This window comes from Coffea eugenioides, chromosome 8 (assembly GCF_003713205.1).
Source record: "Coffea eugenioides isolate CCC68of chromosome 8, Ceug_1.0, whole genome shotgun sequence".
Taxonomy (NCBI): Eukaryota; Viridiplantae; Streptophyta; class Magnoliopsida; order Gentianales; family Rubiaceae; genus Coffea; species Coffea eugenioides.
This window is the reverse complement of record NC_040042.1, coordinates 8,137,437-8,147,226: the sequence shown is the minus strand read 5'-3', so window position 1 is coordinate 8,147,226 and position 9,790 is coordinate 8,137,437. Positions and strand designations below refer to the sequence as shown.

At 35.3% G+C, this 9,790-nt stretch overlaps 1 pseudogene; it reads left to right on the top strand.

The window, feature by feature from the left end:
• The first annotated feature begins 430 nt into the window (after positions 1-430).
• On the top strand, positions 431-7,516 carry LOC113780120 (annotated as a pseudogene).
• The last annotated feature ends 2,274 nt before the right edge of the window (positions 7,517-9,790 follow it).

Sequence of the window (9,790 nt, the reverse complement as noted above, 5' to 3'; positions counted from 1 at the left end):
CTCAAATCATCACAACTTAGTAAGTTAGAACTGAAATTTCCAGTTCAAGCAATCGGACAGTTCCAATTCCTTCAAAAATCAGATTTTCTTGTAACTTAGTTCATCCTCTAACCGTACAACCCCACATGCATGCTTATAAACAGCTTCATCAACCCATAAACAACTAGTTTAAGTCCAGAAATTTACCTCAGCTTAAGACTTAGCTCACGCGACAAGCAGCTGCAAAATTTTCCTCCTCTCGGCTTTGCTCACGCACGCAGGGTTGGTTGGTCTGAGTTCAGTGGTTGCAGTTGTAATGATTGTGGTTGAATTCAGCACGGCTCACAGCAAGCTAGTTCACACACGAAACTCTGAAAAATCTCTGCTCCCTCTCGGCTCTCATACACACAGCAGGTTTGATGACTCTGGCTTAGTGTAGTGGCTTCAACTGATGGAGGTGGAAACTGGTGAGGTTGCAGCCGTGAAGTTGGGTGCAAATGGAGTTGATGGTTCCCTGATCTCTTCCCTCAGCTTACGGACAGGGCAGGAACGAAATGGAATTGCAGCTCGCGGCTTCTTCCTTTGGTCGATACTCACGAGGAGCAGCTCTCACTTACTTGCTCTCGGATGCTACCATGAAGATGAGGTGCCGTTGTGGTTTGATATGTGAAGTCGAATCATGTTGTCGAGTGTTGGGGTTGCTCCGATAAGCGCTCAGCTCACGCACGAAGATGCTATCAGATTTCCTCCTCTCTCGCTCTCGGCTTGCGCACGCGACAGTTGGTTCTGGTTGTGGTTGGTTGAAGCTGTGGTGTTGTTGCTGGAAACAAGTGCAGCTAGTTACGGTGAAGAAAAGGTGAGGAAGGAAGCTCCCGCACTGTTTCTTCCTTTCCCTCTCTTGGTCAGTTCCGAAATTTCCGGCTCGCACGAACTAGCTCTCACTCTCGGACGAAACAGAAATGTTGCTCGCGGTTCCTTTCCTTTCTTCGATGATAACGAGGTGAAGTGTGAGGTGAGGTTTTGTGGTGGTGTGAGGTGAGAGGGTGGAGAGTGAAATGGTGCGCGGTAGTGATGGAGGTTGAGTGTGGAAATGGAGAATGAGTGGCCCCAGTTAAGAGCTCAGCTCACACGATGGTTTGCTGCAACATTTTCCTCTTGGCTGGCTATGGAAGTAAAGTATGGCTGGCTGAGTTTGGTTTGCGTAGGCTAGCTGTGAAGTTGGTGGGTGTGGTTGAGCTCAGCTGGTGGAGGTCTTGGAAGTGCAGAGTGGTGTCCGATTCTCTCCCCTCAGCTCACGGACAGAACAGAAACGAAGAGCTCCCCGTTACCTTTCCTTCCTCTCGGCTGTCCGTGCAGCTCTCTCTCCTTCCCCTCGGTCGATGATTACAAGGTGGGTAAATGGGGTTGTGGTTTTGGGGAATGATGGTGTAGAGAGTAAATGGAAATGGTGTATTGTGGAGTGTATGGTTAATGGAATGTTTATATTGAGGTTATTGTGAGTGGGGTTGGTCGGCAATAGCAATGGAAGGTGCTAGATTGGGAAGTGAAATGGAAATGGATTCGGCAGAAATGGAATTATGATTTTTGATTTGATTTTTTTTTTTTTTAAAATAATAATTTAACACAATATAATTAACTAATTAAGAAAAATAACTAATGAAGACAGATTGAATAAAATGAGCGAAACTAGGCATAAAAAAAAATAAAAATGAAATGCTAATTTTTCTTTCTTTTTCCTTCTTTTTTTTTCTTTTTCCATGATTTTTCTACGTTAAAACTTAAAATTAAAATAGAAACTAGAAACTAAAAAAAACTAAAAGCAACCACGACAAATGAGAATAAAAAGTAAAAGAAATTACACCAAAAATTTGGTGTCTACAAGCTCCAAAGATATTATTATGTGAAATGGACATTTCCTCATTGAAACACAAGTTAGAATCATCATTTTGATCAAAATGCAACCCATTTTCACATACAACATTCCAACCATTAATGCTAGGATCTTTTTGCAAATTATTAGAGGAAATAACTTCACACAATGTATTCAATTGCTCATGTATTCTACCAAAGTGAGAAGCTAATTCATCTATTCTTTTCTCAATCCTATAAAAACGGTCAGAAGTTGCATTTGCTAGCTTTTCTATTGCTGAATCAAATTGTTTAGAAAAATTTTCTACAGCTAGCTCCCAAGATGCATTAGAATCATTAACTAATAGTTCACTTTCTAATTCCCAAAGTAGAGGTGCATTAGCTAACTTCTCTATTGCCAACTCCCAAGATGGTTTTGATTCATATTGGACACTTTCAGATAAGTAATCATAAAAATATGGATAATCACTATATGTACATTGATTATTCCAACCATAAGCAGGAGAATTGCTCCAATTAGCACTATATCGATCAAAACAAGGATTGTAATGCTCTAATTCATCATGATAATCCACATTTTATGCTTGCATACATGTATCAGTAGCATGATAACCTCCACACAAGCCACAAATCACATGATAAGAATTAAAAACATTAACATTCCTCCCTTGCTCAATTTCATGCATAATTGTGTCCATTTGAACTTGTAGCATCATAATTCAAATTTAGTCTTTAAGCACCTTAAACCATCTTCAAAAGACATACATTCAGTAAATTCTTGGTTACCTCTGTTGTAGGAGTTTTGCACTTGGTAACCAACCATTCATTGCCAATCTTCCATTTCTCAAGCATTGTCCTCCAAATTGACATACCCTCCTCATTACCTAAAATTGCTTTTTAGACAACTTAAGAATAAAATTAGCAAGAAGAATAGGTGATAAAATATATACACACATAAAACACTAAAATTATAGAAAATAATATTCACACTATAACTAATAAAGTCGCTCTTCACACCAATATTGCCAAATCTTCCCCGGCAATGGCACCAAAAACTTGACGGGCGTAGGGTATACATGTAGCATTAAGTTCATCTTAATCAAGTTTTACATTTATAAACTCCTAAATACCCTACACGCGATTTATCACAAGTATACGAATCGTGAGCGAGTATAGGGTATTAAAGGTCGATCCCACTAGAAAGATTGTAATTACCGACACTACTAAAACTTCTCTATTATTTAGACTATCAATATATTATAAGAAATGAAACCTACTGAAGTTATGCAAAATAACAAATGAAAGCTCCTTAAATTATGGTATCCCTAACTACTCATGCAATTGCCATTTTTGGATCATTGAGTACTACTATCTAGGCTAGTTATGGTATAATTTCCTTAAACATATGAAACCTACTTTCGTAGTGAATCAACTATACTCATAACTAATCCATACCTATTCTCATGGTTATGAAACTAGCTATAAGTTTATTTCTTCAATGAAATTACATGAAATTAATCACAAAATCACATAGGTGCACCTCTACTCTCGTGAGTGTACTCCCTATGTTTAGCACTTCTTGTATCAGTGTTAAATCTCAATTTTCATTGCAAAAACAACACCTTAGATAATCACAATTAATGGTACCAGATTAATCATGATTTAAAGAGCCAAAGTGCTAAATAACTTTCTCAAATCATAGCAATCAAATAACTAAATAATAAACACTAACAATCATAGAAAGTTCAACCAAACCCAAGGCATAAACTTTAAAGAAACATATTAAACACAAAATCCAGAACTTGCATATTAACTAAACTTGGAATCAAGTACATAAGATAAAGAATTGGAAAGGAATGTAACCCTTGTCACATGAGTTCATCTCTTTGCCTTCTTCATCCTCCAATCTTCTCCATCTAGCTAATAAACAAAAAGGATGAAATAACTAGCTAAACTAATCTATACTAAGAAAAATGGAAGAACTACATTTCTGCAGACTCCAAACTTCTCCCGTATGTCTCTCTATTCTCCTCAATCTTGCAAATTTTAGCTATATAAAGATGAAAAAAGTCAAGAAAATGAGGCCTACACCACCCTTTTAGAACTGCAAAGTAGTTCTCACATGTCTGGCATTGCATGTGTCTTGTTGGAGGTGAAAATAAGTTTTCCGCATAAAGAGCAGTCTTCTCTGACCACAATCTGGCCAGAAATCCGGCCACAAATCTGACCAAGTTTCGGCCGGATTGCTACAGTGACATTTTGGTGCATTTTTGTTCAATTTCGGCCAAGTTCCGGCTGGATTGCTACAGTGACATTTTGGTGCACTTTTGTTCAATTTCCAGCTCTGCTCCGATTTTGTGTCAACTTCAACTGAACTTTTCTCAATGATAAAAGCTGATTTAGCTCTTGACCAAAACATAAAACTTGTAGACCTTTGAGCTAGCTTTCCAATGCATCAAGAATCACCTCATTTGGATCTGTGTAGGCTGTGAAATGATCGAAATACCCTTGACTGTTCACTGCCCTGTTTCAGCTTCGACCAATAGAAATTAGCTACTGTAATTCAGCTTTTTGACCTGAAAAACCTTCAAACTGTATTCAGATGTCTTCACCAAAGTTATAGATCTATCTCTTATCTTCAAATTGGTTTAAGAATCATATCAATCTGATCATTGTAGCTCAAGTTATAGCCGAAATATGAAAATGTGTCAAAACTGTCAAAATGCACAAAATCCAAGTAAAAAGTGATAAAAACCTCATTTAATCACTTAAAAGCATTTTTCAGTAATTATAGCCAAAATGATTCATTTTCTTCCAATAATATAATCAAAGTGACTAAAAATAATATAAAATGTCATACAATTATTACGTAAATTAGTCACTTATCACCAATATGTAGTCAAAATAAAATCACAATTAGTAACATATGAACCCCATACCTCTAATTGCTGAGTTTTAAACATTGACTACTAGCTAGACCAATACTTTATCGAATTTCCTAAAGCACTATAGTTTCATTTCCTTTCCCAGGAATTGAGTAGGCATTAATCTGCATCCTGTAATAATTGTCTTTATATACTCTTTTTCTCTCTTTTATGAAGGTTAATCAAGAAAATACAGAAACCAAGTTGCAAAATATTCTGAGCAAAGCAGCAACGGTGACCAAAACAGTTATAATAACTACAGTAAATGCAGCATGGACAGCACCAAATTCAATCTTTGATCTCTTTCTTGAGGGTTTCAGAAGTGGGAATCAAGCACAAGCTCTGTTGAATCATTTAGTTGTTGGAGCCATGGACTAAAAAGCATATTCTCGTTGCTTGGAGTTACATCAGCATTGTATTGCACTAACCACAGAGGGGGTTGATTTTTCTGGTAAGGCAAATTTTATGAGCGAAGATTATCTAAAGATTGTATGGAGAAAGCTTGAGTTTCAACGCACTGTTCTTGAGATGGGATACATCATCATTTTTCACGGTAATATCTTAGATTTACCTTTGTTTTTATTGAATTAAATGAGTTCACCAAGTAGAAATCTTTTGTGAGCTGTGAAATTTGGAAATGATGCAGTAATTAGGCGTAAATAATATCAGATATATTTCTCCATTTGGATTAACCGTTTTTGAAGGTGTTTTTAAAATATTTTACTATAACAGTGTATATGAAAAACTTTTACTATGAATATTTTTTTAAATATTTGATATATTGTATGGATGAAATATTTTTTGAGATGTTTTTATTTGTGTATTACTGTAACATTGTATTTGAGAAACTTGTTTTTGAAAAATAGGTTAATCCAAACGGATCTGCTGGGATATAGAAGAATAATTATCATTGATACTTGTTTGTGTCACACTTTATTAGTTATGGTTTATGGTATACATAGTTTAAAATAAATTATAGTAAATTTGTCCAAGGTTGATGACTTTGCAACATGTTAATTACCTTATTTCCCTTCAATTTGATATTGGTTTGTTGTACAAAATCCTTATTTTGAAAATGGTAAGGGATTAAGATAAACAAATATGGGAGATTTTACATAAGAAACTTTGGGGACAAGCAATTATTTTGGTCAAAATTTTATGGATCAATTTAATACACAGACTAAACATTGGGGGACCAAAATTGCATTTATTAATAAAATATATTAATTAAGATTACAAATAAAATGAAGGTTATGAATGATTTACTTTGAAATGGAGCCTCATTGGATCTACCCAATAATTTTCCGCTCCATGAGTGTCCCCATTTTTAACCAAACTTCGGGGAGGAAATTATCATTAGACAAAACTTAAGGTTGGATGGTTCTTTTCCCTTACACATTAGAATAACCAGTACAACTATAATTTAATTTGTCGTAATTAATATTTTTAGTTATATTAGTAAAGCATCATTTTCCTTTTTTTGTAGTGGAATTTGGAAAACTAAAAGGTAAATGCTAAAGAAATAATATAAAGATGTAAACTTTAGAATCATGAATGAAAATGTTTATGCATGTTTCTCTAATGATTAATAAATGTGAAACCAAAATAGTATTTACATGTCAACTACCAAGTGAGTTGATGCTTTATTAATCTTCAAAGTACAATTAGATGTACATTGCCTGTGTACACCCAAATTTAACTATCAACGGGGCTTCGCGTATGCTTCCAGCAAGGCTTTGTGCAGGTGCAAGTGCAGATAGATTCGCTGGTTCTAGTGGGTATACTACAACGGAGGTTCCAGTGTCCATGGCTCATTCGAAGAGAGGTACACCAAATTTGGCAGCTAGTCGCGGATCGCATTGTTTTAGGGAAGCCAACAAAGTGGCTGACATCTTAGCTAATGTAGGTATCTTGCATCCGCAGGATCATATAAGGGTGTATCACCAACTCTGCTCTCTCCCACAGCTAGCAAGGGGGGAAGTTAGGTTGAATATGCTAGGCTTTCCTTCTATTAGGCTTATCAAAGGATCGTCGTGATGACCGGTCCTGGTCTCTGCTTGTAAGCTTCTGATTGGGTAATAAAACCAAAAAAAAAAAAAACTATCAATGTTTGTATTATACATTCGACTATGATAATGTATGTAATATCAGTGTACATAAGATTAACTTTTAAATATACTATAGCTTTTCAAAAGCCATGCAAAAATTAAATTTGACACATTAATGTCTAAATTTCTTTCTTCTTTCTGTTTCAAACTCAGGATGCTGATATACTGTGGTTTTGAGATCCATTTCGAAGATTTTATTCAGATGCAGATTTCCAAATTGCATGCGATCAATTTGGGTTCAACTCTACTGACTTGAACAACTCACCAAATAGCGGCTTCATCTATGTTAGATCAAATAACATGACAATCCAATTTTATAAGTTTTGGTGCAAATCCAGAGAAGCATATCCATCGATCCATGATCAGGATGTGCTTAATAAGATCAAATTTGATCCTTTTATCAGTAAGATTGGGTTGAAAATCAGATTTCTGGACACAGCTTATTTTGGAGGAATATGTGAGCCAAGTAAGGACCTTAATGCAGTTTGCACAATACATGCAAACTGTTGTACTAAATTAGATGGTAAAATCCATGCCTTGAAAGTGATGATTGATGACGGGAGAAAATACATGGCAAAGCCAGGGAATCATACAAAGCCCCAGCCTTGGACAATGCCAACATCTTGTTGGGGATAAACTCCATTTGGTTGTGCTAAAACATTGATTTGTAATTCCAAAAAAAAATTAATGTATTTTCATATATCCTTTATTTTTATCTCCTTAAATTCCAATTGATAATATTATTGCAAGAAATGAATCACCAATTAATTAACATGGACTGCCCCCAACCAGAAACTCGACTGATAACCACATGCGGTAGTATTCTGTAGGTCATTAGTTTGAACCCTACCGTGGTATTGCCCTTGCATCCTTGGGCAGGGCTCTGCAAGTTAGGAGGTGGATTATTCTGGCAATGTTGGGATACCACCTTCTCTTAAAAAAAAAGTAAATAAAAAATTAATTAACGTGGATTGTTAGTGTCGTATTTGCCAAACAATAAAAAAAAATACACAGTTCTAATTTTGTGACAAAGATTTAAGGATTTACTAATGCTATATGAGCAGCACAACTTTAGAAGAAATTACATAGAAACTACAAATACAGACTACATGAGTGGTACAACTTTACTAATGGGTTAAAAACAAAAAAGCCCCTTGTGGTGTATGTATTATACAAAAAAGTCCTCCGTGATTTTAAAACATACAAAACGACACCTCGTGTTTTAAACTAAATTGTAAATTAATAGAATTCGTTAAATTTAATGGAATTCGGTAAATTTAACGGAATCCGGTAAACTTACAGGAATCCGATAAATTTAACGGCTGAAACCGTCATTTTCGTTAAGTTTAACGAATTCTGTTAGTTTATAATTTAGTACAAAACATAAGGTGTTATTTTGTATATTTTGAAACCACAAGAGGCTTTTCTATATATTAGGTATACCACAGTGGGCTCTTTTGTTTTTAACCCTTTGATTTATGTTCCCTGCTTCCTTCTCTATCTCCTCCTCGTCATCATCATCGTCATCAAACTCTAAAATTTTAGAGTAAGCCAAATGCACAATTATTGCCGAACTCCAAAAACTTAGGATCAAATTTTCCATTATGAACAAAATTGCATAAGTGAAGATATAATCACTAAATATATGCACAGATGAGTTCTTTTTAAATTGCGGGTCTAATTGCATTTATAAGAGACAAAAAAGGATGAGACAAATACTGGTTTGTCTCTTTTCTTTAGCATAACCTCTGCAAGTCTCTTGGAGGAAATTTAGAGTGGAAGACCAAGGATTGACAGAAGAAGGTGAAGCATAACCTCTGTGAGTCTCTTGGAGGAAATTTAGAGTGGAAGACCAAGGATTGACAGAAGAAGGTGAAGCCAAGCGGCTGAGATAGATGAGAAGAAGGTAATAACTATAGTAATTGGTGATAGGATAACTTAAAAGGAGGAATTGGTGATAAGATAGGACTTTTCCTTTGGAATAACCATATACTGCGGAATTGGTGATATGATAGGACTTTAGGTGAAGGGAAGATAGGTGAAAGGTGTATTAGGAATCACAAAAAAGGGAAGAAACAGTATTATATTATATATAGTAATAGATTTTGATGCATTAATGCATTATCAAATTTTTTATTATTCAAAATGAAGGTATAAAACCATATAAGGTATGAATATAGAATGAAAGAGTCTAAAATAACGTTTTAAATTTAAATATTGAGCAAATATTCAAGTGATATAAAAAGTTTGTCCTTTACTTCTTGCTTTTGGTTTACATTTTTGGTTAATAACTTGTAAAATTTGGCCAAAAAGTTGTATTTTATCAAAAAGCCAAATGTTTATTCTTGAACGACTTTTTTGGAAATGTACTTGCGTGTATTCATCGTCTCACTACCTCAAGCAAAAATATTCACAATGTTCCACCAATCTAGTTATATTAGTAGCTCATTCCAACTAAGCTACTATTTTGCCACATCTCTAATTAATCATCATAACTCCATCTAAAAACGTCCATAACTCTATCTAAAGAAACACATTTAATTATTGTTAGTTTTGTCCTCATCTCTCTCGTGCCTACCATCTAGTTCTTAACTAAAATAAAATAGCCAGTACTTCTTGTTAGTCTTGTCATCATCTCCATCAGCATCTACTCGTCATCTCCATCAACACCTCCAAAACTAGCTCCGAAAATGACTGCGAGTGGTATGACAAGAGCTACTGGTACTCAAATACCACCCTGCAAGGGGATGCCCAAACCAAATCCTAAATAATAAGAACACCCCAGTGGCCCCACATAATGAAATGAGAATCCTAAATACCCTAAAGTTTGTAGGGTGCTCAATAAAATATTGGATGGCCTGAACAATCAAAGCCACCAATAAAAACAAGCCTCTACGCCAGGATAGTCCT